General features: G+C 39.4%; 1 protein-coding gene and 2 long non-coding RNA genes across 5 annotated transcripts in view; 1 reads left to right on the top strand and 2 right to left on the bottom strand.

The window, feature by feature from the left end:
• The window catches only part of LOC114679578 (uncharacterized), an 89,065-nt gene extending 73,018 nt beyond the window's left edge, over positions 1-16,047 (top strand). Inside the window, exons 2-3 of the long non-coding RNA XR_013396304.1 lie at positions 12,662-12,742; positions 15,919-16,047. This is a non-coding gene — a long non-coding RNA (uncharacterized LOC114679578). The remainder of the gene's footprint in view (positions 1-12,661; positions 12,743-15,918) is intronic.
• Positions 1-20,609, bottom strand: part of RHOJ (ras homolog family member J) — a 113,774-nt gene that overhangs the window by 68,329 nt on the left and 24,836 nt on the right.
• LOC144330276 (uncharacterized) lies at positions 7,246-17,808 on the bottom strand. Its single transcript, XR_013396305.1, has 2 exons — positions 10,642-17,808; positions 7,246-9,882 (listed from the first exon to the last, which is right to left on the bottom strand). It is a non-coding gene; the product is annotated as an uncharacterized LOC144330276 (long non-coding RNA).

Below are 20,609 nucleotides of genomic sequence, written 5' to 3'. Positions count from 1 at the left end.
AGCTGGTGTTCTCAGGTCATTAAATCCCAGAAATTGAAAGGAGAGAGAAATATGTGGAGAAGGGAGAAAATTCTTTGCTGCCTAAATTTGGGTAACTATTCCTTAGGGATAATTAGTGTTGACATGTTAAGAGTCAACATGGTATGGTGGAAATGGTTCTAAAATAACCCCAGTGATCCTTGACCCCTGGTATTACTCCCATGTTTATGTTACTGTTACCTGGCAAAGGAGATTTTGCAGATGCAATGAAATTACCAATCAGCTGCCCTTAAGATAAGGAGATTATCTGGATGAACCTGACCTAGTCACATGTTCCCTTTAAAAGCAGAGAGTTTTCTCTAGCTGGTAGCATAAGGGAAAATTAGCGATTTAAAACAGGAGAATCTGTTGTGAAGGCAGTGCTTCATTGATAGCTTTGCAGATGGAGGGGGCCATGTGTCAAAGACTGTGAGTGACCTCTAGAAACTGAGAACAGTGCTTGGCTGATGGCCAGCAAGGAAATAGGAACCTCAGCTCTACAATCCCAAGGATACAAATTCTGCAAAAAGAATAAGCTTAGAAGCAGATTCTTCTCCAGAGACTCCTGATAAGACCAGCCTGGCCACAATTTGATTTTGACCTTATTATATCCTAAGCAGAGAATCTATTCATGCCTGCTGGACTTCTGACCTACAGAACTGGGAGCTAATAAATGAGCATTGTTTCAAGTCACTAAGATTGTGGTAGTTTGCCATACAGCAATAGAAAATCAATACATAATACTAACATGCTTAAATTCAAACTAACGTTCCTCCTTCTCTTTTTTGCTTTAAAGCAGTTATTTGGACCCAAATAATTTGGACTCACTTCGTAGATATACTGTCTAAGCAAATAGTGTTGAGCATTTTACTTCTAAAAGGAAATAACTTATTTCCTATTGACTTTTTCTTGACAAGCATTTTGTACACCTTGTATGAAGCAGGTACCGTGCCAGATGCTTAGAGATTTGGTTCCTCTTATGAAACTTGTATTTTAGTGAAAGAGACACCTCAGTAAATAGGCCATCACAATACAGTGTGATAGGTGCTATGACAGGTCAGAAGAAGGAGCTGTGAGAGCATGTAGGGAAAGCAGGCAATCCTCACGGCGGGCTCTGGAAGGCTTCTGGAAGAAACTCGGAAGGTAATGCTGCCATGAGTTCCTTAAAAAATTACTTAATTGTGAATGCATAATAACATTCATGAGTAAAAACATAAAAAATATATAAATGCATGCAGTGAATAGTCCATTTCCCACTCATGTTTCTCATTTATCCAGTTTACAACCTCCAATAGATGACTGGTGTGTTAGTGTTTTGTTTATTCTTCAGATTTTTACAGTGTGTGTGCATTGCAATTGTGTTTCTATTCTGTTTTAGTCTTTTTTACACACATGGAAGCACACTATACACATTTTTCTGTAGTTTGACTTTTTTCACATAAAACTTTATCATGAGATATTTATTGATCAATTCTTTAAGTGCTTCCTTTTTATTTTTAACAATTGCATGGTATTCCATTTTATGAGTGTGTCATCCTTTACTGAATCAGTCCCCTGTTCTTAGATAGCTGGATTATTTCCAATTGTTTGCTATTACAAGCAATGCTGCCAAGAACAAGTCTGTAAGTCACTCTGCACATGTATGAGAACAGCTGTAGGACAAAATTTCAGAAGGAAGGATTGTTGGGTCAAAAGAATATGTGTTTGAAATTCTGATAAATTTGCTCTCCAGTTTACATTCCCACCATCAATCAATGGATGAGTTTTCTTTAAGAAAGATAATCCAACAACAGAAATACAAAGTTAGTGTAAAAGTATACACATATTTTATTTAGAATGAGAAACATATCAAGCCTTTTATCACCTCTGCAACTTATCCTTCCAGTGCTGGGTGCCTGGACATGCTCATAGGACAATGGAATCTATGGCCTTTAACCTCTGTCCTACAGCACGAGGGGAGTTGGTAGGCAGGCCACAGGAATATTCTTGGAAGCCATTCTTATCCTAGGGAGGCTAGCAATAACTTAACCGGGCATAAAAGCAGCAAAACCCTATACCGATGTGACTAAATTCAAATTAATTAATCCATGACCATGTGAGCACCTTTTTACAGCCATTCCAGAACCTTGGAAGGTGCCCCTGCAAATGAGGGGCTCTGAATTGTAATCTTCATTAGCTTCTTGTAAATCCGTCTTTGGTGTTTATTTTTCTACATCTTTGCCAGTCAAGTGTGTTATTAAGCTAGAATCATTGTCAAATCCAGCAGTCTCAAAGTATTTGTTGAATAATTTGCTTTTCTTCTGCCAAAGTCCCCTTTGTATTTTCTGTGTTTTCGGCTTTCTATACAGTACTGTTTTGGACTGTTGGTACATTTATTTGTCAGTCCCACACTGCTGTAATTAGAGATTTTATTATCTGTTTTAATGACTTGTAGGGTATTGCTCCTTTTTGTGTCCTTTAGATTTTTCTTCATTCAATTTCTCTGCATTCTTTTGGTTAAGACGCTTATAGGACCAGCTCAGATTCAAGAGTTGAGGAATAAACTCCTTTTATTGCTATATAGAGGAGGGAGATGTATAGATGCCTTGATGTATAGAGGGAGGGACATGTTATATATAGAGGGAGGGAAGGAACTGACAGTGGTCAACATTGAGGCTATCATACCATCATTTCCCTATTTTGTTGTTTAAATTAAATTTTAGTAATTCATTTTTCTGATGCCTTAAATATCTTCCATGAAGATGATCATATCATCTTTCTCCTCAGGCCTACTAAAATGATACATTTTATTAACAGATTTTCTGATGTTGCACCATCCTTAAAACACTTTGGATAACTCCTGCACCTGGCTGCTGAATTCTATTTGGCAGTATTTTATATATGACTTTTGTATTGATATTTCTACTGCTTAATAATTTTTTTCTTTTTTTTATCAGCCATATGGTAGTCATGTATTGATATTTCTAAAATGAGATTATTCTGTAGATTTCTTTAGTTAAATCTTTGTTGGGCTTTGGTATTAGTGTTATACTTATTTCACAAAAGTAATTTGTAACTTTTCCTTCTTTTTTGATGCTCTCGAATAGTTCTAATATCACGTAAATGGTTTGGTAGGGTTTTCCTACAAAATCATCTGGTTCTGGTACTTTCATTTGTAGGTTGTCCTACAGAACCCTTGGAGATTGGTAATTTTTTTTTTGCTGGGGGGCGGTGGTTAGCCCTTTAACAACTTTCTCTATTTCTTCTCTGGAAATATTTCTTTTGAGATTTTTTGTCTGCATCCACTTGATCTACCATAGACTGAGAGAAGTGAACTAAAGATTACTTTTACCAATGTGTTCCTATTTCTCTTCTATATTTTCTAGATTTTACTTTCAGACTATTGATACTATGTTATATCATGCATTGATAGTTATACGTTATATTCTCACTTTGTTTTGAGCTCTTTAGCATTATAAACTGCCCTCTTCTCTTTTGGTACATTTTGATCTGAATTTTACTGTGTTTGATAATACAGTCAAGACCTTGCTTCCTTTTATGCATTTATCTTATGAACTTTTGACTATCTTTTAACAAATATTTTTCTGAATCATTTAGTTTTGGGTATGTCTTCCGTATACAGCATAAAACCGGGTTTTGCTTTGCAATTCATTCAGAAATACTCTTTTTTAAAAAAGGTTAATTTTGGCCATTTACAGTTATTGATATGACAGTTATGATTGGTCTTAATTCTTTCATATTACATATTCTATATTTAGAATAAATATTCTGGTATGTATAGCACTGATATTTAAGAATGCTCACATTTTTGTACTAGGTATTAATTCATCATTGTTAATTTCATATAATGGCCTTTTTCTTCCATTTTTTAGAGTATTTATTATTTCCTTACTATGAACAACGATAAATACATATTTTCTTTCTCTCCTCTTCACTTCCTTTTTGCCATTATCCAATTTCAGTGAATAGTATTATCTTTCTTAGGATTTATCACATGTATACGTCTATTATTAAACTTGTTAGCTTTAAGTGTTCTTTTGATTTCCAAGTTTCTACAGAAGAAGCAATTGGTGTATGTGCCCATTGTTCCCCACCCCCTTTCTTATTTCCGTTCCCAATTGTTGTTGATGGTATTATTATTATTGTTTGAGATAGGGTCTCACTTTGTTGCCCAGGCTGGAGTGCAATGGTGCGATCTCGGCTCACTGCAACCTCTGCCTCCTGGGTTCAAGCAATTCTCCTGCTTCAGCCTCCCGAGTACCTGGGACTACAGGCACCTGCCACTGTGCTTGGCTAATGTTTTTTGTATTTTTAGTAGAGATGAGGTTTTGCCATGTTGGCCAGGCTGGTCTTGAACTCCTGACCTCAAGTGATCCACCCGCCTAGGCCTTTCAAAGTGCTGGGATTACATGCATGAGCCACCGTGCCCAGCCATATTATTTTTATACTGGAAAGGCTTCTTATACTTACATTTTGTTCTGTCAGTTTAATACCTACATTTGTTGTGTCTTAGTTCTACTGCTAAATACATTTACTGTTAACTCCTAGTGCTATTACTATAGGTTCCTCAATCTTTGCTGCTTGAAATTTGTCTTATATTAGTTTATTTCTCCAAGAAAGCCTCATGAGACCAGTATTCCTAGAGTCCTTGCATATTCAAAACAGTTTGTTTGTAGCCATTACTTGAAGTATTATTTGCTGAATGTAAGAATACTTAGCTCAGCTGGGCGTGGAGGCTCACGCCTGTAATCCCAGCACTTTGGGAGGCCGAGGCGGGTGGATCACCTGAGGCCAGGAGTTCGAGACCAGCCTGGCCAACATGGTGAAACCCCATCTCTACTAAAAATACAAAAATCAGCTGGGTGTGGTGGCAGGCGCCTGTAATCCCAGCTACTCGGCAGGCTGAGGTGGGAGAATTGATGGAACCCAGGAGGTTGCAGCGAGCCAAGATCGCACCACTGCACTCCAACCTGGGCAACAAGAATGAAACTCTGTATATTAAAAAAATAAAATAAAATAAAATAAAAAAGAATAGTTAGCTCACACTTCGTTTCTTTGGATTATCATTAGGTATTGCCCCATCATCTTCTAGTATTAGGAATAGGTTTTTTTTTTTTTTTTTTTTTTTTGTTGAGACAGAGTCTCGCTCTGCCGCCCAGGCTGGAGTGCAGTGGCCGGATCTCAGCTCACTGCAAGCTCCGCCTCCCGGGTTCACGCCATTCTCCTGCCTCAGCCTCCCGAGTAGCTGGGACTATAGGCGCCCGCCACCTCGCCCGGCTAGTTTTTTGTATTTTTAAAGTAGAGACGGGGTTTCACCATGTCAGCCAGGATGGTCTCCATCTCCTGACCTCGTGATCCGCCCGTCTCGGCCTCCCAAAGTGCTGGGATTACAGGCTTGAGCCACCGCGCCCGGCAGGAATAGGTCTTACTACAATCTAATACACTCCCTTCATCTCATTAAGTGATGTGATCTTTTTTGCCTGTCTCTTTAAAGCTAGCATTCTTTAACTTTTCTAGGAGTTGTATTTGCATTGATTGTGCCAGGTTAATTATCCTAGCAAAAATTTTTCAAGGTGTAGATTCATGTCTTTCACTCCAGGATATTTTTTTTCTTGAGCAATATTCAAATCTGGTCTATGATGTTACTATGCTTTTATTCTTTTATCCTTTGGGAACTCCAGTTATACATATGCTGAGTTTCCCTTGTTTATTCTTTTATATGTAATTTTATATATTATATTCATATTTTATTATTTTATTTGTATATTGTTTTATACATAGTTTTCTCTCTAATTCTTTTAAGCTATTTATGTTACATCTGGCTTACTTTTCATATCTCTATTCTCATACCCCTTAATGTGTTTTCTACAGGGTCTGTTTCCAATTTTATCTGCATTTCTCTGATGGCTTTATTTTTCCTTCTAGTTCTTTCCTGAGTTTTGCTAGCCCACATTCCACTATCTCCACGTGTCTTGCCATCTCTTCTTGATTTCTTGCATTTTTGCCTTGTTGTCTTTCTTAATAGAGGTAATTGTTTCATTATGTTTTTCTCAGTTATAGCAAAATATTTGTTCACAATATTTACCTATCATATGGCATTATTTTTCCTGAAAACGAGTCTCATCTGCTAATAAATTTTGCTGATTTTTTTCCTCCTTTATTTCTTCTGGCACCTTTAAGTGCAATACTAGTTTCTTTCAAAAATTGATTATTATATGAAGAGGTGAATTTTTCTGTATAAGCTATTGTGAATGGTCATGAGAAGGGGTCAAAGGGGTATTCCTGATTGGGCAGGTTTTTTTACATGAAAAGGCTGATACTTTCAATTGTTACAGAGACTATGTCTTCAGATAAATATGGCTCGATCTACATTATTCTTCCTGAAGCCCTTAGCTTCTGTGATGTGAACTGGGTCTATTGAAGGCTTTTGATACCTGCAAGATTCATCTCTTTTCTGAACCTCTTTTATATACATGGGTTGTAGTCCTTTTCCCCTCCAGGCATGTCCCTCGCCTTCAAAAAAAGTATATTTTTATGGGACATTTCTGAGACCTGACACCACTGGTCCTTCTTTCTACTTCCCACTGTTGTCTCTTCTGTGAATTCTGTTGTTTTTTTGGCATCCTTTTCAAAAATACTTTAGAGTCTGTGTCCTCGTTTTACTGAAAATACAATTTGTGTTTTTGTTTCTCATTTTTCTTTTGGATAGTTTTCAGGAATAGAAGAGAAGAAAACTGGATTTATACAATCATGGTCATATCAGAAGTCTCAATGAGATATTGTTATTTTTACAGAAGTAAAGATGAAAACATCAGGCCGGGCGCGGTGGCTCAAGCCTGTAATCCCAGCACTTTGGGAGGCCGAGGCGGGCGGATCACAAGGTCAGGAGATCGAGACCACAGTGAAACCCCGTCTCTACTAAAAATACAAAAAAAAAAAAAATTAGCCGGGCGCGGTGGCGGGCGCCTGTAGTCCCAGCTACTCAGGAGGCTGAGGCAGGAGAATGGCGGGAACCCGGGAGGCGGAGCTTGCAGTGAGCCGAGATCGCGCCACTGCACTCCAGCCTGGGCAACAGCGTGAGACTCCGTCTCAAAAAAAAAAAAAAAAGATGAAAACATCAAATAGGTTTTCAGAAACTCTCAGTACGCATTTTAGAGTTGAAATTGCTTGAGAAATGAAAGATTTTCAATGTTTATGGGAATAGGGATGAGATTGTTTATAAATGGCTTTCTTTTCTTTTTTCTTTGATAGCAAATATAACCCTCTCCTGGAAAGCTGGAGGCAATTTATGTTGCTCCAAGGGGAAATTTTTCTCCTGCATCAACTTCTAACCTTTATTGTTTAAAAATATATAAATGAGGCCAGGTGTGGTGGCTCATGCCTGTAATCCCAGCACTTTGGGAGGCCGAGGCGGATGGATCACGAGGTCAGGAGATCGAAACCATCCTGGCTAACACCGAGAAACCCCGTCTCTACTGAAAATACAAAAAATTAGCTGGGCGTGGTGGCTGGCGCCTGTAGTCCCAGCTACTCGGGAGGTTGAGGCAGGAGAGTGGCGTAAACCCGGGAGGTGGAGCTTGCAGTGAACCGAGATCATACCACTGTACTCCAGCCTGGGCGACAGAGCGAGACTCCATTAAAAAAAAAAAAAAAGAAAAAAAGTATAAATGATAGTTTATTTAAGTGATAGTTGGATACATCTGAGGACACTGGCTTTCCTTGAAGATTGACCTCAAACACTTCCAAAATTGAGATGGGGTCGAGGGGCTGGGCTCAGGGCTCCCAAACTGGGAGTGTGGGGTAAGAGTGAGCATTAACTTCCAAAGTCAGAATGCTAGGGGAATCAGGAAAGAAACAAACAAAATCTTCCAAATAACTAAATTCTAGATCTATCCTAGTAGGGACTCATTGTGCTTATTAACTATTCTGTTTAAAGCAGGCCTGGATTTTTCACTAGATAATACATTGTTTTAGGTATAGTATCAACAGTAAACAGTACAATTACAATGATGTCTTTTAGAATAGAGTGTTTTAATATCCAAACGTTCTTATTGGGAGTCTTTCTAAGGTCATACAAATGGATTTACATGCTTGATTAGAAACGATTCTTCTGGTACTGTGGCTGAGGGATGTGGACTGTGCAGATCCCCCCTCCCCCAACTGCTGCTGAGATAATGCAAACAGCTCGGAGGCATTTCTACCCATAAAAGGAACAAGACCGTGCGCATGAGTTACAGTACATGAAGCAGAGACCTCCAGTTCTGAGCCCTATTTCTGGCACTCATGTATTCATATTGCTTATGTATGTGTGAAGGAACAAATAAAGATTAACTACATTCTTAGAGATGCAGTGTTGGGGAAAGAGGATGTCTTTGGTTTTAGGATTTTGCTGTGCCTTGTGGCTAATTACACCTTATGTCATTCTACACTCCTGGCACACTTAATACATTAAGTGATTTTTTATTAATAAGAAACAATAACATTTTATAGTGCTTTCCAGCACACAAACGCTTTCATGTGCATTATATAATGTGTGATTTCTTGGGAGTATTTGGCTAGCAAAGATTAATTGCCTGGGGACTCCTGGAGCACTGTGCTATCAAGAAGACAGGATATTTCCTAAGTACCTGGTTTCAATGTAAAATGACATAGTAGAGAGAGATTGTGAGCTGTGGCAATAAATTTGCTCAACAAGCTATTTTTAGAGGCTCTCAGGATTGAGTGAAATTGGACTATGAAATGAGACTATAAAAACCTTTAAAGAACTTTCATGGATAATACTATCATTTCTTTAAAAAAATTAAAACATGTTGACATCATCTTTTTAGGATGAGGTTGAACCCTAATCTGAAAGAGCAGAGTTTGTGTAGGGGTATTGGAGAACAATACTCGAGGAATATATTAGTATATCTCCCTCCTTCTTGTACCACCAAGAGAGAGGAAGTCTTTGTGTCTCTGTCTCTGCCTTTCTCTGTCTTTTCTTCCAGTGGTGCCCTTGAAATTCAAGGTTGGGATATTCATATTTAAAACATCCTTCCCAGCACTGAACTAATGCGATAGGTATGAAAGTTAGCCTCTATGAATATTTCATAACTTTTCCATGAAACTCTGCAGATAATAATTACCTCCCAGTAAGAGGAGCACTGATATAGGGGAATGAGAGAATGGGGTTTTGGGCAATACTCAACTTGTAGATCCTGAGATGATGGGAGAGTAGGGTAATCGTTAAACATGTCAGATGTAAATGTAAACTTGGATGAAGAGGAGAGAAAAGTGATCTGCAACACTAAGGGAGAGTCATCTGTCAAGGGTGGGGGCTCAACACAGAGAAGCCGGGTGGGGCCTTGGAGGCAGAGGAAAATAGGACCTCTTTCCTAGACCAATAGGTCCACCAGAACCAATAGTCCAGATGGCTGACCATCATTTCCTGCTTCTCAACTATACCCAGCAGAGTGCATAAAACTTGGAGAAAGTGCCTCCAGGACGGAACATCTTCACACATGACTTGCATCTCTAAATTCTGTGAAAAACAAACTCAAGGTCCACTGATTTGCTCATGAGCCCAAACTCTGCTCTGACTCCTTCTTGTCCTTTGTCATTCAACAATGATAGGTGAGATGAGAGCAGGAGGAGCTATGTCCTTCCTTCCCTAGCTCCTTTGTGTTATCCTGAAACACAGAGGTGAGGAGGGCAATAAATAAGATGCTTTTTAAAAAGTTGCATTCCCCAGCACTTTGGGAGGCCGAGGCGGGCAGATCACAAGGTCAGGAGATCGAGACCACGGTGAAACCCCGTCTCTACTAAAAATACAAAAAATTAGCCGGGCGCGGTGGCGGGCGCCTGTAGTCCCAGCTACTCAGGAGGCTGAGGCAGGAGAATGGCGTGAACCTGGGAGGCGGAGTTTGCAGTGAGCCGATTGTGCCACTGCACTCCAGCCTGGAGGACTCCATCTCAAAAAAAAAAAAAAAAAAAAAAAAGAAGAAAAAAAAAGTTGCATTCTTCTGCCTTTGTTCTCTTGACATTCAGTTCCACCATAACACCAGGCTGTGCCCATTATGTAGTGAATCCACTCACACCGAAGTCTTCTCAGAGCCTCTGCAGGAGGATGCCACGACCACTTTGGAAATTGCATGGCAACGTCATATTCAAACCTGTCTAGTTTAAATTTCTCATTTTGCAGTTTAAAATGAACTCCTTGGGCTTATCCATGGGAGATGCATAACACAGTTCTCATCACTGGGAAATGTGTTTCTGACACTGGAAAAAGTGCTGTATCCTTTCATATATAATGCTGATTTTATTTCTAATGTCAGAGAATGCTATCACCATTCTCCAGAGCTAGCAATACAATCAGCATTTATTACCAAGTACCTACTATAAGCCCATGTGTGACAGGAAGAAAGAGGCTTACCTTGTGAGAAGGAAGAGCCTGGCAGAGGGATTAGGAGTGTATATATATATATATATATATTTTTTTTTTTTTTTTTTGAGACAGAATCTCACTCTTTTGCCGAAGCTCAGATCAGTGGCTCGATCATGGCTCATTGCAGCCTTGATCTGGGCTCAAGTGATCCTCCCACCTCAGCCTCCTAAGTAGCTAGGACCACAACCACGCACCACCACGTCCGGCTCATTTTAAATTTTTTTTGTAGAGATGGGGTCTCCTCATGTTGCCCAGGCTGGTCTCGAACTCCTGGACTCACACAATCTCCCTGTCTTGGACTCCCAAAGTGCTGGGATTACAGGTGTGAGCTACTGTGCCCAGCCTGAGCAGCTGTTTTAGAGAGGGTCTCATGTAGCTGAGAGACAACAGAGGAGAAGTAGGAAAGTTTGTGGGGTCTTACTGCCTCAAGAGACCAAGCACAACATAGATATTTAGAAATAGAACAGAGTGTCAGATTCTTTAGTAAAAAATTCCATTTTGCTTTTTGAATTTCTGTATCATTAGCCATTGAAGGATAGTGTGTATGAGGGAGGAAGGAGTTTGGGAAGTCAAGTTAAAATGCAGTCTTTTGTATTCCAGGGAACACTTTGATCTTTTCTGAGAATATCCAGCTCCCTTAAGTTAGGTGCCTACTCTGATGTAACGGAACAGGATTCCAGGCAGATCCTTCTCTCGAAAGCACATCTCCTGGCCAATGAGATGGAGCTGCCCAGCCAGGATTTCTGGCACTGGGTATTTCCTCAGCTTGTCTTCCTCTCTAGATTACATGGATTACATGGAATCTTCTTGTTTCTGAGACCTGAATTTTGTTTGTTTGGTTGGTTTTTGTTTTTTTTTTTTTCTATTTAATGTAACCAACCAGATTTTTTTTTCTTTTAACTTTTAAGTTCAGAGGTACATGTGCAGGTTCGTTACATAGGTAAATTTGTGTCATGGGGTTTATTGTACAGATTTTTTTTAATCACCCAGGTATTAAGAGACTTGATATTATAATGAGAAAAGAGCAGAAGTTTGGGGAGTAATAGAGGAGGATCACTGTCTGCACCAAAGAGGATACTAACGAATCCTAGTGGAACAAAGAATGGGGATTAAAAAAACCTTGTCCTTGAAGAATCACAGAGAAAAATGTTATTTAATTTTATCTTTCTATAGATTTGATAGACATTGCTTGGGGATAGACTTGCATTATTTCTTCAGAATCTCTGATTAATTCACCAAAGAAGAAATATGCTAGTCCTTGCATCGCAGCGTAATTTCCATAACTGAATTTCTATGATTCTCATATATACCATTAAAATATTTTAAGTCATTTTATTTCTTAATAAAGGATGAAATTTAAATAGTACTATCATGAAATTTGGCTCATCAGAAGCTGCTCGTCAAGTTAATGTACTGCTGCTTTTCTCTTAGAGAGATGTGCATTCTCCTTCATGTAGAAATTCACCAGGCAGAGCTACTGCAGAGGGGGAGGAAAAGAGAACTTTTTTTTTTTTTTTTGAGATGCAGTCTCGCACTATCATCAGGACTGGAGTGCAGTGGTGTGATCTTGGCTCACTGCAACCTCCGCCTCCTGGGTTCAAGTGATTCTCGTGCCTCAGCCTCCCAAGTAGCTGGGACTACAGGCATACACCAGCACACACAGCTAATTTTTGTATTTTTAGTAGAGACAGGGTTTCACCATGTTGACCAGGATGGTCTTGATCTCCTGACCTTGTGATCCTCCCACCTTGGCCTCCCAAAGTGCTGGGATTACAGGTGTGAGCCACCATGCCCAGCCAGAAAAGAGAACTCTTAATGCACATACCAAAGAAAGTTTAGAAACCTTTAAAAAAGAAGTAGAAGAAGGCAAAAAGACTAAATAAGAAAAAACAATATTTCTTGATATAGTAGATTCTTGATTTCAACAACCATGAAATGAAAAAAAAAAGTGCATTAAATCCTCTGAAGTCACCATTATCAGATACTTTCTTTAAAGGTTGCCGGTCCCCGTTTTCAAAGAAGTGGAAAAATGCTAACATTTTTTACTGAACAAATGGATCCTTCTGTGGGCTGACCCTTTTCACCCTCAAAATGCTCTGCATGGTGCTCTTTTCTGGGCTCTGAGTTAATTGCAGGGTTTATGGGAATAACTAGATACTGGCTGTAAAAGTGGAGCTAAGTGTCTGCCAATAAAATATAATTCTTTTCCTCATTTCACAGGGAACAGTCTTCTAAATTGCTCAGGAGATGGTAAAAGATGGGAAAGCTGAGTCGGTAGGGATATCACAAAGGAAAACTATGGTAAGTTTACTAGCTGCTTGTGACACTGAAGCTATATATCTATTTATCTATATCCTAACCCTCTTCTACTCTTCATCTCCTACCATAAGTACAGCGCTTGGACATCAGTTAGAGTTTCGGAAATTACTTGAGGAACCACATATAGAAACTTTTATGATGACACAAAGCCATTTCTTCTGCCGTGTATATGACTACACTTAAGGTTAGTTGATGAAGTAGTAGGCTCCAAGATAACTTGTGGTCAATTGTAGTTGTCTCAGGGGTTGTTTATAGCTTAGAGCCTAAGATTTTTTCCTGTATCCAGAAAAATCTGCTGAGTTCTAGATTACCGTGGTATAGAGTATCTTTTCCAGTGAAACTGGAATTGGATCTGTAGCAGTTGGTGACGTTGCTAAATAGGATGTTTGGCTGACGTGCACTACCCTTAAGAAACTTTTAATGTGTTAACTGGTAGGAAATGAATGAAGCAAAAGAGTAACTCAAGATGAGGTGTAATGTACTGCATACTAAATCTTAGTAAAACTAGACTATCTATTAAAATGATACCATATTCCTTACTCTAAAACACAGTGATCTATGGTAGTCACAGGGACAAAAATGCCTCCTAAACTACCAAAAACTGTTGAGCCAAGGTTAAGCATGCTCTTCAAGTGCCATGACATACCTATATTTGCCAGACTTGCCTGGTCATAAGAAAAGTTTACTTGTTAAAAACGCAGATTTTTGTGTCCATATAAGGGCTTCGAAACCAGACCCATTTAGAGACAGAACTGTGAATATGAATTTCAATAAGCTTCATAGGCATTTCTAATTAGGTGCCATGTGGTCTCTTGAACTTATATGAAGATTCCACAATGGTATTAATTCTTAGATCTAAAGAAATCCTGTCTTTTGAAAGCTTTAACATGATATTATAATGTAGATAAACCTGGGATAATTGAATGGAGATTTATTAAAATGCCAGAAGAGAAATGTAGTACTTTCATGTTGGTGACTTCAGTTGTCTACATTTAATTAGGTTGACCTATATTAACTTGCATACCCAGGGGAAAAAAGAAAAAGAGGTAATCTAAAAGACCGTTTAGAGTTTACCTCCTGCAGGACTGCACCTAGCCATGTTGACAAGATACCTATTCCTACCAAAAAGTGCAAGAGTGACTGTGTGCTTGCTGTAGATTTGAAATACAAGTCATTTGTGATTGACTTGTAGTGAATTCACGAAAAGTTGTCCATTAAAAGGGGGAAAGAATAGGTCAAATAGCTATAGGGGAGTGAGAAGGATCTGGGTGTATCATCTGAGGATGACAGGGATGAGAATTTTCTAGGTCTTGAAATACATGAAGAGTAATTATTCTGAGGATAATAATGAGGCATTCTTCATCTTGGCTAGACTTGAGGGAAAGAAAATGGCTCTGACCAGCCTGACAGATTTAGTTTATCCAAAAGAAAGAACATGGTATGGAGACTTATTAAGAGGATAAATGAATGAAATGAATAGAGTAGAATCTCTACAGCAAAGTTTATGCCTAATATTGACACTTAAGATTTAGCATCAACTCTTTGTCTCTTTTGAAAAGTTTGGTTAAAAGTGTGTGTACTATGGAAAACTCTTAAGGCTCTTATTTACCACCTTGAACTATTGTAAATGTCATAAGAAATTCATTTTAGTTGAGATAAAAAAGCATTTAGCGCTTCCAGTGCAAGCTAATTCAATATGAGCAGAGAGGAGGACTCCTGAGGAGAGAGAGCATAGCCTTTTTTTCCTCCTAATAATTCTTACTTTGACAAGTATAATGTGCCCCATTATTAATGAATGTGAACATAGTCATTGAATCTCTTGCAAGCATACCAGTTGAAAATTGGTGTATTTTCTAAGAGATGAACTGTTACATTTTATGAACATTCTTCATAATTCTTAGGAGGTTTGTATCTGGCATATATTAAGGAGATTACTTGCTTATAATTTTTCCTCTTAATTAATCTCATTATTTGAAAAAATGTATGCGGCACATACTTTAAGTAATTAAGTTTTTCCCTTTGCCTCTCAGATATAGCATCAGAATATAATAGAAGTAGAACAGAAATCCTGAGTATAATTAGGAAAACAACTTTGTGCCTAGCTAAATCATTCAGAACTCATAAGCTTAAAATTTGACTGGAAGCAAAACCTTTTGGTGTTTTCTTTTCCAGAGAAAACAATTTTTTTTACAAGTTTTAAATAAGGTCAATATAATCTATTTTAAAGTATGCTCATGGTGCTTACATTATATCCTTTCAGCATGTGGGAGGATAAAATAATTTCAACATAGAAAATTATCCTGAGTGTCCACACAGGATGCTAACTTCAGTGTAGTGCACTGGTTAAGACTGAGACTCTTGGATGTCATTCATCATTCAATCATTCAATAAACAGTTCTGGGTGGCTACTATGTTGTAGGCTCATTCTCAGGTATGGAGGACATAAAAGTAAACAAGACAGAAAGAGCCTTGCCTTCAGGAATTGTATATTGTAGGGGGAGATAAGCCATGGAAAATTAAGTAAATGAAGAAAATAATAATGATAGAGGAGATAAACAGGTTTTGAAAGGGGGCCCAACTTAATCAGAGTGGGCCCCCTTTGCAGAGCTGATAGATTTGAATCCCAATTCTGCCATTTCTTTGTTGAGTGATGTTGGACATGTCACTTCTCTGAGCTTTGGTTTTCTTGTCTGTGGAATGAGGATACTTACTACCTAGAGATAATGTGAGGCTCAAGCAAGATAGCAAAGGCAACACAGGGCTGGACACACAGTAAATACTCAGCTACTTAATGTTAGCTAATTAAGTAACTTGCTGCAAAAAGATCAGGAATCATTTTGTTCATTGTGGTGCATTCTGCTCAGGCCATGCAGAGTGTTGTTTCTCTCTTGTTGGTAATCTGTAGTCAGTTGATTTACCAGTTTGTATTAAAACAGCTGGAGAGACTAAAGGAAGGCTTGGTCCTTGTCAGCAACAGTGATTGTAAACTGGCTGTCCAGATGAGGGTGGCTGAGTTCCGGTTACAAAATATCTGCCTTTCCCCAAATTTATGCATTTCTCTTTCAGGAAGACCTAAGTAGAGGTCTTTTTGGACTCAGAGAACTTGTACTGTAAGAAGTTTTCTGTTTTTGTTTTCTTTCCTTTTCCCCAAATGTTAGGTCAAAGCATGAAGAAGAACAGAAGGATTTGCAGAGGGGAAACAGATGTTTACTGTTCATTTCATAATCACAAGGCTGGATGGATGTGGAACAACAAATCACAGCTTCAAAACACAACTACATTAAAACCATCCCAAAGATCCCAGGCTCTTTCCTGTTTTTTTTTTTTTTTTTAAGATTCCTTTGTTTATTCCCATGAGGGCAGGTGCTCTCTAATTTCCCTCAGTGAACCCTCTGAAGGTCTTATGGTCATGTTGATTATTTATTTCATAGGCAGAGTGATTCACATGTATGTAGCTTTGCAGATTATGCCCAAGCTCAAGGCTTTTCCCCAGCAGCTGGTACTTGGCTACCCATGGCTGCCCTTGAGTAGGTAAGGTTAGTCTCCTTACTGCTACACATCACAATTCCCACTTGCCTCTAGTCTGACTCCCTGAGGCTTCTCCTCCCACCCTGCACCAGCCCTCTCCCAATACTTTCTGTTCTCAGCCTTCTGTATTCTCCTTCTTCCAGGGGCTCTCTATGTCCCCACCATGGGTACAGATCTTTTTAGAGAGCACCCTGGTTCCTTACTTAGGAATTTGATAGCTGTTTCCAAGAGGCTATAAAGGCCTTTTCTGTTTGATGCAATCTGCTGGAAACTCCCAAGTCAAGAAATTTTACATGCATAAGTGTTTTTAAGTTGCTTTTTACTGATGGATGGTTGACTATATAATTGATCCTTTTGGCTTGATTCATAGGCACCTTTACAGCATAAAGAAGGGTTTTCTGAACCTACTAAGTCACATTAGCTTAAACTATATACATTTGTGATATCTAAATGGGTTTGAACTCTAAAACGGCAGTGTCACAAGTTCTACCTAATTAGAAATGCCTATGAAACTTATTGAAACTCATATTTAGAGGTTCCAAGATGGCCAAATAGGAACAGCTCCAGTCTACAGCTCCCAGTGTGAGCGATGCAGAAGATGGGTGATTTCTGCATTTCCAACTGAGGTACCAGGTTCATCTCACTGGGGCTTGTCGTACAGTGGGTGCCGGACAGCGGGTGCAGCCCACCGAGCGAGAGCCGAAGCAGGGCGAGGCATTGCCTCACCCAGGTAGTGCAAGGGGTCAGGGAATTCCCTTTCCTAGCCAAGGGAAGCTGTGACAGATGGCACCTGGAAAATCAGGTCACTCCTACCCTAATACTACACTTTTCCAATGGTCTTAGCAAACAGCACACCAGGAGATTATATCATGCACCTGGCTTGGTGGGTCCCATGCCCACGGAGCCTCACTCATTGCTAGCACAGCAGTCTGAGATTGAACTGCAAGGAGGCAGTGAGGCTTGGGGAGGGGCGCCCGCCATTGCTGACACTTGAATAGGTAAACAAAGCGGCCAGGAAGCTCAAGCTAGGTGGAATCCACCCCACTTTGGTGAATCTGACAATTATGTGCCTTGGAGTTGCTTTTCTCGAGGAGTATCTCTGTGGCGTTCTCTGTATTTCCTGAATTTGAATGTTGGCCTGCCTTGCTAGGTTGGGGAAGTTCCCCTGGATAATATCCTGAAGAGTGTTTTCCAACTTGGTTCCATTCTCCCTGTCACTTTGGAGCTCCCGTCACTAGGAGCTATAGCTGAACAAAAGGCAGCAGAAACTTCTGCAGACTTAAATGTCCCTGTCTGACAGCTTTGAAGAGAGTAGTGGTTCTCCCGGCATGGAGTTTGAGATCTGAGAACGGGCAGACTGCCTCTTCAAGTGGGTCCCTGACCCCTAAGTAGCCTAACTGGGAGGCACCTCCCAGTAGGGGCCAACTGACACCTCACACGGCCAGGTGCCTCTCTGAGACAAAGCTTCCAGAGGAAGGATCAGGCAGCAACATCTGCCGTTCTGCAATATTTGCTGTTCTGCAGCCTCCACTGGTGATACCCAGGCAAACAGGGTCTGGAGTGGACCTCCGGCAAACTCCAACAGACCTGCAACTGAGGGTCCTGACTGTTAGAAGGAAAACTAACAAACAGAAAGGACATCCACACCAAAACCCCATCTGAATGTCACTGTCATCAAAGACCAAAGGTAGATAAAACCACAAAGATGGGGAGAAACCAGAGCAGGAAAGCTGAAAATTCTAAAAATCAGAGCGCATCTTCTCCTCCAAAGGAATGCAGCTCCTCGCCAGCAACAGAACAAAGCTGGGTGGAGAATGACTGTGACAAGTTGAGAGAAGACTTCAGGTGATCAAACTTCTCCAAGCTAAAGGAGGATGTTTGAACCCATTGCAAAGAAGCTAAAAACCTTGAAACAAGATTACACTAATGGCTAACTAGAATAACCAGTGTAGAGAAGTCCTTAAATGACCTGATGGAGCTGAAAACTATGGCACAAGGACTATGTGACATATGCACAAGCTTCAGTAGCCTATTCGATCAACTGGAAGAAAAGGTGTCAGTGATTGGAGATCAAATGAATGAAATGAAGCGAGAAGAGAAGTTTAGAGAAAAAAGAGTAAAAAGAAATGAACAAAGCCTCCAAGAAATATGTGACTATGTGAAAAGACCAAATCTACGTCTGATTGGTGTGCCTGAAAGTGATGGGGAGAATGGGACCAAGTTGGAAAACACTCTGCAGGATATTATGCAGGAGAACTTTCCCAAAATAGCAAGGCAGGCCAACATTCAAATTCAGGAAATACAGAGAATGCCACAAAGATACTCCTTGAGAAAAGCAACTCCAAGACACATAATTGTCAGATTCACCAAAGTTGAAATGAAGGAAAAATTGTTAAGGACAGCCAGAGAGAAAGGTCTGGTTACCCACAAAGGGAAGCCCATCAGACTAACAGCAGATCTCTTGGCAGAAACTCTACAAGCCAGAAGGGAGTGGGGGCCAATATTCAACATTCTTAAAGAAAAGAATTTTCAACCCAGAATTTCATATCCAGCCAAACTAAGCTTCATAAGTGAAGGAGAAATAAAATCCTTTACAGCCAAGCAAATGCTGAGAGATTTTGTCACCACCAGGCCTGCCCTACAAGAGCTCCTGAAGGAAGCACTAAACATGGAACAACCAGTACCAGTCACTGCAAAAACATGCCAAAATGTAAAGACCATCGATGCTAGGAAGAAACTGCATCAACTAATGAGCAAAATAACCAGCTAATATCATAATGACAGGATCAAGTTCACACATAACAATATTAACCTTAAATGTAAATGGGCTAAATGCTCCAATTAAAAGACACAGACTGGCAAATTGGATAAAGAATCAAGACCCATCGGTTTGCTGTATTCAGGAGACCCATCTCACATGCAGAGACACACATAGGCTCAAAATAAAGGGATGGAGGAAGATCTACCAAGCAAATGGAAAATAAAAAAAAGCAGGGGTTGCAATCCTAGTCTCTGATAAAACAGACTTTAAAACAACAAAGATCAGAAGAGACAAAGAAGGCCATTACATAATGGTAAAGGGATCAATTCAACAAGAAGAGCTAATTATCGTAAATATATATGCACCCAATACAGGAGCACCCAGATTCATAAAGAAAGTCCATAGACACTTAAAAAAGACTTAGACTCCCACACAATAATAATGGGAGACTTTAACACCCCACTGTCAACATTAGACAGATCAACGAGAGAGAAAGTTAACAAGGATATCCAGGAATTGAACTCAGCTCTGCACCAAACATACCTAATAGACATCTACAGAACTTTCCACCCAAAATCAACAGAATATACATTCTTTTCAGCACCACATCACACTTATTCCAAAATTGACCACATAATTGGAAGTCAATTACTTCTCAGCAAATGTAAAAGAAGAGAAATTATAACAAACTGTCTCTCAGACCATAGTGCAATCAAACTAGAACTCAGGATTAAGAAACTCACTCAAAACCGCTCAACTACATGGAAACTGAACAATCTGCTCCTGAATGACTACTGCATACATAACGAAATGAAGGCAGAAATAAAGATGTTCTTTGAAACCAATGAGAACAAAGACACAACATACCAGACTCTGAGATACTTGTAAAGCAGTGTGTAGAGGGAAATTTATAGCACTAAATACCCACCAGAGAAAGCAGGAAAGATCTAAAATTGATACCCTAACATCACAATTAAAATAACTAGAAAAGTAAGAGCAAACACATTCAAAAGCTAGCAGAAGGCAAGAAATAACTAAGATCAGAGCAGAACTGAAGGAGATAGGGACAGAAAAAACCCTTCAAAAAAATCAATGAATCCAGGAGCTGGTTTTTTGAAAAGATCAACAAAATTCATAGACTGCTAGCAAGACTAATAAAGAAGAAAAGAGAGAAGAATCAAATAGACGCAATAAAAAATGATAAAGGGGTTATCACCACCGATCCCACAGAAATACAAACTACCATCAGAGAATACTATAAACACCTCTATGCAAATAAACTAGAAAATCTAGAAGAAATGGATAAATTCCTGGACACATACACCCTCCCAAGACTAAACTAGGAAGAAGTTGAATCACTGAATAGATGAATAACAGGCTCTGATATTGAGGCAATAATTAATAGCCTACCAACCAAAAAAAGTCCTGAACCAGACGGATTCAGAGCCAAATTCTACCAGAGGTAAAGGAGGAGCTGGTACCATTCCTTCTGAAACCATTCCAATTGATAGAATTAGAGGGAATCCTCCCTAACTCATGAGGCCAGCATCATCCTGATAC

The sequence above is a fragment of the Macaca mulatta genome, chromosome 7, assembly GCF_049350105.2.
Source record: "Macaca mulatta isolate MMU2019108-1 chromosome 7, T2T-MMU8v2.0, whole genome shotgun sequence".
Taxonomy (NCBI): Eukaryota; Metazoa; Chordata; class Mammalia; order Primates; family Cercopithecidae; genus Macaca; species Macaca mulatta.
The sequence above is the reverse complement of the archived record's forward strand: the minus strand, read 5'-3'. Positions and strand labels throughout refer to the sequence as shown.